We start from the raw sequence: 13296 nt of genomic DNA on the forward strand, positions 1-13296 counted from the left end.
AATGAGTTCTGTATGGATAATTCCATGTTGTTTTTGCTGGAACCAAGTCAAGACAATTTATCCAGGCAGAGGTGTAGGGTATAATATGTATGCTAAATATGTATAATCATTTACTTCTGAAACAATTGTTTGAAAGTCCCAGGAAGCCCCGCTGCCATGCCAAAAAATTTTTTTCATAAAGACCAAACAGGAAAAGCTAATCATGGATTAATTCCAACTAAAGTGGCAGACTGAATAAAGGGAAAAAAGCCTTAAAATGTGTCACTTTGCAGTGTTGATGCTGTGGATGTTTAACAAATTAATCTCTATGTTTAGATCTTATCTTCCAAATATGTGTTAATTCTCCGAACAGGCAATAAACATGACATAATCCGGACTTTGTCCACTTGAGAAACCAATGATGAGATCATTGGTTGTCACTCAGTTTTCTAGACGTTTGTTCTTCTTTTCATCTTTATCAGTGTAAACCTCGCCCGAGGGGAAATACCTTGATCTGCACAGTGCTGAGAGTCAGGTAAATATCATACACACGTGATCATGAGAAACAGGGTGAGAACCTTTCAGACTCTGGTGTTTCCATGGGAAAGAAGAAAGCCGGGAAAGCCAAGATCCCTGAAGTCAAGAGACGTGTGGACAAGCGAGGCTATCAGTTTACAGTGCAACTGTTGAGTCACGACACAGTCCATTCACAGGAGGTGCTGGAGGTGCTGTTATGCCATGCTAGCTTCGCTTTCAGGTCGACCTACTCACGCACATCGCTGAAAAGTGTGTCAAATGATGAAGGTTATGCCCTTATATCTTTTATTGCAGTGATTATGTTACCATGAGGGATACCAAGGATATGTTGGGCCAGAACAAACTTGTAGCAGGAAATCATGCTTTCTACTTGGTGCATTCCTTTACTTACCCTGCATGCAGTCTCAGAGTGCAGTGAAATTCTGTAATCAGGAGAAAACTTTTGCAGTACTTCTTGAGCAACAGTTACAGGGAAAGTGATGGATGCAAAAGTGGGTGATCCTGTTGCATTGTTGGTAATTAAGCATTGTCTTGCATTTAGTACTGGTTAGGGTGTTGGCACATGTATTCACTCATAACAGATCAACCAGAGTGAAAAGAGACGCTGATCTCGAATCTACGGCAAATAAATACTTGATTATTGCTTTCTGTAAATTTCTAGCCTAAAAATTAAGGTTAGTGCAGCCTGTGTATGTATTGATGCATTGGTTGACTGTGCAGCCATGTGAGTGAGTCACAAGCAGTGGGAGTTCTTCTGTTTGTAAAGAAGAATTCCTCTTTCCCAACACCAGGTATGCACATAGGGGCTAATGGCCTAATGGCCTAGTGCCGAGAGGCTGCTTGGCAGAGCCTGGCACAGTGGATTAGTCAGGAACAGTTCTTCTGAAATCTTAATCTCACTTTGAAGTCATGAGAGAGTTATATAAAGGTGAGCCCAGTAACGTCCCTTAGACCCACAGCAATATTCATACAGAAAAAAAAACAATGTAAAAAGCAGGAGAGGGAGAGACCGAGCATCTACTGCTAACTGTACAACTGGTTATTCCTGTTAGGTTTTGTGAAGAACCAACGAGGCGAAACAAACAAACAAAAAAAAACACTCACAGAGAAGAGTTGTCAGTCCCTGCTGTAATTAGATCAGTGAAAAAGTAGGAGGTGTGTTACAAATACTGACCTGATGCTTGCACACATCTTTGGCAGCCTTACCAAAACAGATTCTAGAGAATGCCTGGCACAAGCTGTGACAAAATCTAAGAGACTTAGAGACATGGAGTATTAATAATCAAGAGCTGCATCACAGCTGGGGTAATGCATAACAGCTGATCTTTTAGCCATTGTTTGGAGTCCAGTGTTGGCTACATTTCCTCTCTGTTAGAAGGCTTTTGGAGGCTTTTGAGAATCAAGTAGAAGAGGGCTTCAGAACACCTGCACCACATCACAGACCAGCACAACGTGGCTTTTAAGAGATCCCATGTGTGCCGTTGTGAAGATAGGGTTGTGTTTAAGGCAAAGTTTTAGACAAATGGGCTGAAAGAGTGACCTTTGAGAAAAGAAGAGTAAGCAGTGAATAGAAAGACTGTGAACACTAGAGCAGAAAATCTTACCGCATGGGTCATAAGGGGCTTTAGAAATTATAGTTTTCAGGATTTTTTCCACAATCTGCTATTAAGTTGTTTCTTGGTCCAGATCCATGGGACTTGTTGTTGATAAGGAGACAGTTCCTATTATCCTCCTTATTGTGTTGTAGATGTAGAGGCTTTGTATCCTACACTTATTTATAATGAAGGAGTACTGTGTATCCAGGAGCGCTCTGAGAGAGCCTGTTGCTCATTGGATTTCTAAGGCAAGCATTTACATGTTAGTCTGGGATGGTGACACAAAAGGGTTTGTCACAATAAGAAAAGCAGGTGACAAAACATCTTTCATATTCTCTATATACTGACCTCCCCAGCATGCTGTGAACATCAATTGCCTCAGATTTGCTTTTGAATATCTGACAAAGTGCTTCCAATTCCAATAAGGATTTCCTGAAATCCGGTAAAAAGGGTTTATTGGACTGAAAAAAAAAAGTGAAAGTTTCTCCACCCAAAAGTCTCCTTCCTGCATCTGCTGCCTTGTTGAGTTTGCTAATTACGAGAGACCACATGAAAGTATCATGATAACAATAATTCCACTAAGCATTTTTGCATAATCAGGGAAAGGAGATATAGACAATGATAACAGACAATGCCGGTAAAAAGCTTTTAAACAAAATATACTTTAGCATTTTTTGTTTAACAAACTCATACATAATCAAACCTTTTAAGATCTAATTGAGGAATTTAGAAATGCTCAGTTTTTATGTCAAAAATGACTGAACAATCTAATCTGACTGGTCAAATCACTCTAATTAGGCTTTTATAACACACCACATATTTTTGTTTCACAGCTAATAAAAGCCCTGTCTATGAGTGTTTGATCTACAGGCTTAACAGGTTTATCCTCCAAGTGCTACCGACTTTAATACAGTACTTATTTAGCATAATGTTAGGATGTGATAGCTAATAAGTTCCACTGTATTAATACACACAAAACATCTATGGCAGCGTATTTATAATGCAATGGTATAATTTATAATTGTCTCATATGCTTTGATAATTTTTTTTTTTTGCAGAGGTTGAAGCAAGAAAACTGAAGCTACAGACCACTGTGTTTACTCAAGAGTTTCTTTATAATTACCCATGCAATCTTCAGCAACAACACAATGTGCAGAGCCAAGTGCTTAGCCAAAGTTTGCCTATTTTGACTGAGGGTTCGAAGGAGGCTCCTTGTGTGGCAAGAGTGATCACACAGTTAATATTCAAAGGCTAGTGCCTTGTAAAGGAAGTCCTCCAAAAGAACCTGACAAAGCGTGGCCTGCACACAATGGGACATCACTAAATAGGCTGTATATATAGCAAAGAAAAAGAGAGCTTTGGTACTGTCGTCATGTATACAGTCTGGGGAGGGGGGGTTGGTTTACACTGGCCACACCCCTTTCCCAGCTTTCCCCTTTTTCCAACAACTACCTTTATAAAACAAGTCAGAACAATAGAAGAAGAATATAAAGAACAAACTCCAGGTTTTAGTCTTAATAATAGAAGTTACATACTCGTGGTCTATGGGTAATAAAATCAAATCTCAAAATCAGCGCTTTTTATTAATAATTTTGGTGTTTCCACCAAAGTGAAGTATTTGGGGAAATAGCCAATAGTAATGGGTGACATTACTGAAAATAAAGAAAAATCACTGCTCATTACTGTATAAGGTGAATCTTAAATGTTCATAGGAAACATTGTGCTTTGCTGGGCCCTGCCATTAGTTGCCCAAATCAGAAGTATGTATAAAAAGAAAGATGATCCTGTGATCCTTTATGCTTTATAGGATATAGGATTCTGGGTGTTAAATCAAAACTCCAGAAAAAAAAGGTTGAAAATTGAAGTATATGACAGAATGAAGAAAAGGTGGAAGCAGGCTATCAGCATGCACTCCATGACCATACGGTGGACCCAGGAAGTGATCATGCTCACTATGAAAGTTTAATGCCACATTTAAAATTTGTGCAAATGTCTAGAACATTATTTTGAAAAGTATCCCATGGCACAGTTTAGTGATTTAACATGCCTGGGAAAGTGATTCATAATAAGCTCATTACACTAACATGACTACAGCATGGGCAGGCAAGCAGTTTGTGACATAACTACTGTCAGTTGTGCTTTAAATGTTTTTTAAAATACTTTCATATGTGCACACATATAAGATATGCGCATAAATCATGTGCAAATTTCCATTTATCTGAATTACCAGTCACTAAAACCCTGTGAACTGATAGAATTCCATGGTCCAGTACTTTCTCTTTATCCTACACAAATGCTTAAAAAAAGAACCCAAACACAGTCCAGTTCCTAATTTTAGAGGTGGAGGGAATCTATGTGCTCTTTTACACATAAAGCATAGCTTCTCATTCATGTTAATCTGTCGCCTCATCTAACACACTCATTCACACATAGACTCTGTGGCCTTGGCCATTTCGACCTCATTACTCCTCTTTTTTTCATCAACAGCCGCTACATGCCAAGTGGTGATGTCATCCTTCACGGTGCCATTGGCAAGATGCTTTGTATTGGGGGCATATATGGGGGAAAGCATCCGGGAGGAGGGCCACAGCAGGGGATTGTGGGGGACCAGTGATTGTCACCAGTGTTCATGGTCCAACAAGGTTTGGGAAAATAGAACTTAGACACCATCTCATCCCCATTCCCTCCTATCACCATTTTTGGTAGTTCCACCAAATTTAAGATCGAAAGGAAGACAAGAGGAAAAGTGAGGCAGGCCTTGGATGAACCATTACTGGTTTAAGCCCCTTCAGTCTTTCTTGCTTTTCTTGCCTCCAGGGCCTTCCATTCAACTAGTCTTATCCATTCTCCATTCACCAGGACTAAAATGTTGCATAACAATACAGTTTGCCTTTGGCCTGGGCCACCAAGATGTTGGTTAAACAAGCCCTTATGTGTCTGTGGCGCTTCACTCTACATCAACTTGTGCTGGCACATCGGGAACATTGCGTGAGACACTGGTATACATTACTGCAGTTTCAAAGAAGGAGCTGAGTCAACTCTCTACTTATTTCCAATACTTATTAAAACACTTTTCAGCATTGCAGCATAATATAGTACGTCAATAAAAAGAAATATCCCACATTTTGTTATTATTATTATCAACTGACCCATACCAAAGGTTAAAGGTTAAACAATGACTTTGTTTAACCTTTCTACCCTGGGAATTTGTGCTAAAGTACTGTAAATTCCAAATTTCTAATCACTGTGCAGTCCATTGATTGGTCAAAGGCAATAGGCTCTTCAGTCATCACTTCTGTGAGATAACTCTGATAGCACACAAACAGACATCAGCACAACATGCATAATTTATGTCACAAAAAGTAGCACGAGGCTTGTTTGATAGTTTGGAAAATTTTTCATATTCAGCTCTGTGTGCAAAATTCTTCACATGACCAAATGACTCATTATAACCTTTTTGGGGGCTGGTTTGCTAGTAACACATCTAACAAAGAGTCAGCTAGTGAGTAAATATCCCAGTGGGTTTAAAGTTATAAGAAGAGAAAAATATCTTTGCACTTTCATGAGTACCAGTAGTTAATTTACTCATGACCTTCTGGTCAGAATTGCAACATCTTAAACACTGAGGTACCACTGCCAGTATAACATCTGCAGTAAAACTGCTCTTGTCAATGCCTTAATCTCAATCACATTTTTAGTCCACACTGACACAATTTAGCATCTACATTGCCAAAGTGAGATATTAGGAAAGGAAATGGGTTCACAACAGTGTTGTGTTGTTTGAGTCAATAAAATCAGTGACAGTGCTGGGTGTGGGGTTTGGGTCAAGTTATTCTGCTTTTGTGAGAGTGTGTAGACACGCTCTCTGCACCAAAAAAGAACTCCAGTGTGCTTGGCACAGTCAGAAAGGGAAAATGGACAAAGGGAGGGGTGACCAGTGTTGGCAGGATAGTGATGGTCAGCTTGAAGTGAAAACTGGACATGTTGTTGCCAGGTTGCTTTGTCTGAGCCTGAGTAAATAAGAAACCATGCTCTGTTTAACAAAAAACCCTCTCAATAAAGCCACCACCCCATCCAAATTACACTTACCACCAAATTACCACCACCCTCCCTGACATGCAGACACACACACACACACACACTGTGAATTTATATTTATGATAACTGAAAAAAAGCCTTGATAAAATGGTAACATAAAGGAAAAGTACAGAAGAGTGTTCAATACAGAGTTGAAACACACTTCCCTGAGACATGTACTGAGTCTCTTTCTGGTGGGAAAAAAAACCCCATCTCTATTTTGCCTGTTAGTTTGCTTTCATTCCAACCCCACACAATATTCCTAACTGTTTTCAGTCTACTGTTTGTGTGGCCCCAAATGGTGGAAAATATGAGAAAAAGGGGAAAGCAGAACAGAGACCCTCCCACCGGCTGCGGCCTCACATTCATCTTGGCCCCCCATCACACTTTCAAATACTGTACATCAACACCTCTCTTACTCTCTGCTGTTTCTCTTTGTCAGGCTGAGGAATGGACAAAAAGTCTCTTGCTCTGCTTTGTCAAAAATAATCTATAGACACACAGGATGGACTTTCTAGAATGAGAAACATCTCACACATTTTATTTTCTCAGACAAAAAGCAGTCTCAAGCTTTTGTTAGTTAGAAGCTGAAGTACAATTGCTCTGTACAACTGTTCATCATCATGTAAAGAGTAAAGAGGTTCAACGTGTGGTTTGTAGCACTTTATCTGATTGAGGCAAGGCTGCCCCAGCTGGTATCACTTTAAACAAAGCCCTGTGTCCTTATTTACATGAGCGTACACAAGGCTCTTTCAGCTATCTGATGTGAAAAGCTAGAGTTGGTCAAGAAGAAGTTAGCGAAGATCCAGCTTTCTTAAGCTTTGCTAAAAACCCAGGATTCCAGGGCTAAAGCAGGGTCAAAGTTGAACACTTTGCAGTTTCAGGTTATCACTGATGGCCTACATTTTCAGAGTGATTATTTAAACCCAACTTGTGGTACCATGTAAATATTGTTCTTGATGGAAAAAATAGACTCAGTAGGTCCTGCCTCCCTCCAACATGGATGTTCTCTAGATAGGTCACTGAGAGGAAATCAGCAGGAGACATGGGAGGTGCTCCTGTCACGGTCATCCTGTTGTTGATGGTCCACACCTGTCTGTTGATTGTAGAAAGAGACAGACTGTGTAGGATCCAGCAAGGTTACATCGTGGCATATCAATAGTGCTTATGGGAGTTTATCTAGTGATGCTAACTAATGCTGGTCAGTAATAATGTTTATGGAAACTATATTTGATCTGTTGGTCATGAAGAGGCCTTTTAAGTATTAGAAAAAGTAGCATTTTGCAGTAATTACTTGAGTTATTGTAGCTATCTTTTTATTTTAACTTGTCACATGTCTTTCATTATGGGGACCTGTGGAAAATAATGTCTAGACATTGTTTTAGTTAAATTGGTAAATCTTTCATTAAGGAAATATTCAAAGAACTTGGCACACTGATAAACCTGACCTATAAAACAAAGGTATGTCCTCTGATGTGGTGGCAGACAGGAGCAATTGTCTGCAGGTTTCAATCTGGCTGATGATCTGGTTATTCAAAATGGCTTTAGACAAATACAGTTGGTGTAAATTAAGAAATTAAAAACTTTCTAAAATTTCTAAAAGCAACATGTTTTAATAGTGCTTTAAAGAGTAGCCACTAATGCTAGAAACATTAGAATCTTGACCTAATACTTGGCCTTATTACAAATCACAGCTCAGACAATTTCACACAGGATAAACAGTCTGCAGTTTGATTAGACAGTGAAGTCTGAACAGCTTGACACCATTTCTTGGTAAAGAAAAAAACAACAACAACGAAATTTGCACCAGCTGGGGTCAGCCACAGACAACATTATCACATATATAACATTAAAGGTATGGCTTGTGTGGACACAGGTCATGCTTGAGTACTTCCATATATCCCTATTGCAATGCAGCTATTCACTCAAACAGTACAAACGCCCTTTCATCTTCGTACTTCAACTCAAATCCCCCCTGAACACAGCCTTGGCATAGTCACGTGTTTGTATTCCAAAGGCATTTGTTAGGGAATATATTGGTCAGTCTGATCTGATTCTTCATGCAAGCTTTGTGTTGAAATATAGATGTGGTGGAATTTTGGAAAAAAATAAAATAAAATAATAATAATAAAACAGCTTTTGACCAAAGACATTTTGCTCATTGATACCTCTACCTTAAAAAACATAAATGACCATTTCAGCCATAAAACTCTACCACTGATTGGTTCCCTCAACACTGGTGCCTCAGTCCATCAGCTACGATACCCTAAGTATCTAAGTAGCACTTTATTATCCCCACTAACTTGCTGGGTATGGCCTCTGAATGCACTGCAATATTTTTTAATTCTACCCTCCTCCTCCCCAGCACCTCCATATAGATCAACTACACCTTTCTCAGCATGCAAATGCTATAAATTTCCTTTAAGATATTTGCAAATATTACACCGCTTACAGTTCAGGAAAACCTGTGCTCTCAAACATATACCTTATAACAGAAACTGTCAGAATGTGACCATGTGAAGGCCATCACACATATCAAGGGCCATCTTTTCTGGGAACAGACTAAGAAATTATGACACAGAATGAATCCAAGGCAGATACTCATGTTCAGCATTAAAAAGACTTAGGAGGAGCACTTTAGGAGGAGTGCTTCTTTTCTGGTGCTATAATGACATGGTTCAGACGTAGCTTTAATTCTTTCAGCGTTTACCACCAGGTGCTCCAGATAAGAACTTAAGAAAGCGGAGCCTCTGAACCAAGAGGCTGCAAAAAAAAATCCAGCAGGCCCTTAATGATACAGTACACACATAAAAACACAGAAAACACAGAGAGATAAAGTAAGTGCTTATTATAACTATACTCACCTGCTTTCTGCCATGATGGTGGTATGACTCCGTTGCTCATGTGATAGCTGATGATAAAGGGTATTAGGTCCATGTAGATTCTTTCGGTTTGGTCCAAGGGTAGTTTGATTTCAAGATTCAAGATTCAAGATTCAAGAAGCTTTTATTGTCATTTCAACCACATATAGCTGGCGCAGTACATAGTGAAATGAAACAACGTTTCTCCAGGACCTGGTGCTACATAAACATACAACTACTAGTACAATACAAAACAACAAACAACACCACAGAGCTAGGACAGAAGTTTGTCTTAGCCAAAAAAAAAAAGCTAGGTGCAAACAGAGCATAGACAAGACAGTGCAAAAAAAAAAAAAAGACAATAAATACAATAAAGACAACACAAAAGAACACAGGACACTTAGCGCTGAAAGGAAATAAAAGAACGTGTACTGGAATGTAAGTGAAATAAAATAGATAAAGTGAAATGATGTAGAAAAAAAAGTATTGTGCAAAAATATTGTGCAAAAATACACAGCAGCAGTTGAGGTAGTGCAAATAGAATAAACATAAGTATAACTATAGCAGCGGATGACAGGTAGAGGTAGTGCAGTAAGTAATGAACAGTATAAATTATGTGTGTGTGTGTTTGTGTCCACACAGTCAAGAGAGAGTGTGTGTATCAGTGTGTGAGAGACAGAGAGTTAGTATACAGTTCAGTCCTGAGTGAGAGTGTGTGTGTGTGTGAGAGTGTAGAACAGTTCAGTCCTGAGTGAGAGTGTGTGTGAGAGTGTAGAACAGTTCAGTCCCGGGTGTTGAGGAGCCTAATGGCTTGAGGAAAGAAACTGTTACACAGTCTGGTTGTGAGGGCCCGAATGCTCCGGTACCTCTTTCCAGATGGCAGGAGGGTGAAGAGTGTGTGTGAGGGGTGTGTGGGGTCAGCCACAATGCTGATGGCTTTGCGGATGCAGCGTGCGGTGTAAATGTCTGTGATAGAGGGGAGAGAGACTCCGATGATCTTCTCAGCTGTCCTCACTATCCGCTGAAGGGTCTTGCGATCTGAGACGGTGCAGTTCCCAAACCAGGCAGTGATGCAGCTGCTCAGGACGCTCTCGATGGTCCCTCTGTAGAACACAGACAGGATGGGGGGAGGGAGATGGGCTTTACTCAGCCTCCTCAGGAAGTAGAGGCGCTGCTGGGCTTTCTTGGTGATGGATTTGGTGAGGCTAATGGCATGTCCATCACCTAGAAGCAGCTCAGCAACTGGTGAATCCTCCAAACACAGGCCAAGTGATGAGCTGTTGAACAGGAAAACTATACAGAAGAGGTACACAACCTTACAGTCCACAGGTCTGGCAATGTGCATTTGGGAGTGAATTATGTACATACAGTCAATTATTTAATTATTTACACCCTTAATAATGAGATATATCATTAGATATCAATCTTCTTTCTAATCTATAATGAATTAGTTTGATCATATGTTAAGACTCTGTGGTCAAGACTCCACTGTTGGGCCACTGAACAAAGCCTTTAACCTTCTCTCCTGGATCATGGCTGACCCTGCTCTTGAGTTCCTATCAAGCTGCAATATGCAAAGAAAATACTTTCACTGTAATCAGTATGTGACAAATTAGGTGGAAAACATTTGCCATGACACATGAACACATCGACTGGCCACACTGTCAGGATGTAAATCCTCCATAAAAGAGGTCAACTATGGTGGTCAATAAGTGATGCTGTTCAGTTGTTTGGGTGAAGTCTGATGGCTTCATGAATTTTATTAAATACCAGAATATTTCAGCCCAAAACCTAGTTACCTCTTGCTGGAGGTTAAGACTTGACAATAGATGAATATTTCATGAGGATAAGGATACAGAACACACTTGCAAGTGAAAATCATTATTTTGCAAAACCACATCGGTCCCCAGATTTGAACCCTACTAAAAATTATTAGTAGGGTTTTTTAAATTAAAGATTGCATCCACATTTGCCAACCTGTATATATATATATATATATATATATATATATATATATATATATATATATATATATATATATATATATATATATAATTTTAGCTGTGTTGTGTGTTTGAAATGTTCACTGAAATGACATTTATTGCATATATTACTTATTTTTATAGGGTGCTAAAAAGAAGCTGAAGCTGCAGTGTTCAGTGTTCACTGTTGTTGCTTATCCTGCTTCTTGCTGCTATTCCTGGCTATAGACAGCACCTTAATCTTGATTAATGCCACCAATAACCACGCTAAGAAGATTGCTGCAATGCCACATCCACTGGCCAGGAATCCAAGAGAACCTTTTTGCTAGTGCCTTCACTGGGTAGGAATGAGTGACAATGTTTTCCTTGTCTAGTTAATAGAACATTTATGATGTCTTCTCAGAATCGGACAGTTATTGGACATGTTTAACTAACTCTATAACTAAATAATTCTATGTGTAGTTCAGGCAGGATTTACAGGTACACCAAGACTGTTAACTAGGAATTAACTTGGAATGTAGTTACTGTGATTTACTTCATCTACATTGTGTCCTGCTGAGCCTGTTCGAAGAAAAAGAAAGTAAACCAAGGAACATGATCTCAAAGGCTAAGCAATTGTCTAGTATAATGACAATTACAACTGGGATAAGGCCTTTCCTCACATTTGAACCTATTTAATAGTGTGGTTTTCTGTAAAATACTTTTTTCTACAAGGTGTTTATATTGCCATGTGTGACACAAACATTTGTTACAGATACACTATATTGCTAAAAGGGGCGCTGGTGGCTCAATGGTATGTCTCACCTACCATGTGGAAGGCCCGGGTTTGATTCCCAGCCACTGGATGCAGTGCTGGTCCTGTTGTGCAGACTATTTGGTTCGCTGGGGTGACCCCACACATGCAGGGAGCAGCCGAAAGATCAACACACTATGTTGCCAAAAGTTTTGGGACACCCCTCCAAATCATTGATTTCAGGTGTTGTTTTTCAGGGGTTGGGCTTAGCCAGTGAAAGGAACTCTGAATGCTTCAGCATACCAAGACATTTTGGACAATTCCATGCTCCCAACTTTGTGGGAACAGTTTGGGGATGGCCCCTTCATGTTCCAACATGACTGCGCACCAGTGCACAAAGTAAGGTCCATAAAATCATGGATGAGAGAGTTTGGTGTGGAGGAACTTGAGTGGCCTTGAGAGTCCTAACCTCAACCCGATCGAACACCTTTGGGATGAACACCTTTGAGACTGTGAGCCAGACCAAAACTAGGACATCTGCCTTTACATAAACATGAATGTAAATATGGAGTCGGCCCGCCCTTTGCAACTATAGCAGCTTCAACTTTTTCCACAAGGTTTAGGAGTGTGTTTATGGAAATTTTTGACCATTTTTCTACAAGCACATTTGTGAGGTCAGGCACTGATGTTGGAGGAGAAGGCCTGACTCACAGTCTCCAATCTAATTTATCCCAAAGGTGTTCTATCAGGTTGAGGTCAGGACTCTGTGAAGTTCCTCCACATCAAACTCGCTCATCCATGTCTTTATGGACCTTTGTGCACTGGTGTGCGGTCATGTTGTTACAGGAAGGGGTCATCCCCAAACTGTTCCCACAAAGTTGGGAGCATGAAATTGTCCAAAATGTCTTGGTATGCTGAAGCATTAAGAGTTCCTTTCACTGGAACTAAGGGGCCAAGCTCAACCCATGAAAAACAACATCTGAATTCAATGATTTGGAGGGGCATCCCAAAACCTTTGGCAATATAGTGTATGATCAAGACATAGATGACACATGATGAAACCAGCAACCCTAGCTATGAGGCAGTTTATCCAGTTTCCAGTTAATTATTATTTAAAAGATTTTTTTAATGGATTAGCTTTTTAAAAATTATAGGAACTGGAACAAAAATGGGTGTATTCCTCCTGGGTGGGACACTTCAGTGTAAATTATGTCAATTCTAATAACATTCTCCTAATGCACAAATATTTCTATTTGGAAATAATAATCTTAACCTGCAAAGCAGAATCATAAAACCTGTTACAATGGGACAGGCTCAGAGAAAGTGTCCTTTAAAGTCTAAAAAAATTAATTGCTACAAGGGGCCCTTGTAGAAAAGACTGACATGTCAGTCATGTGTAGAATACACAAACTTCACAAGGGATGTTTTGATAGTAATCTAGATGTCCTACAGGAAAATGGTGAGTTATAGAGGAGCCTGCCAGTGGTCAGAAACTCAGATTACAACATCAGTATTGTATGATATAATATGAT

This window comes from Hemibagrus wyckioides, linkage group LG08, assembly GCF_019097595.1.
Source record: "Hemibagrus wyckioides isolate EC202008001 linkage group LG08, SWU_Hwy_1.0, whole genome shotgun sequence".
Lineage (NCBI taxonomy): Eukaryota > Metazoa > Chordata > Actinopteri > Siluriformes > Bagridae > Hemibagrus > Hemibagrus wyckioides.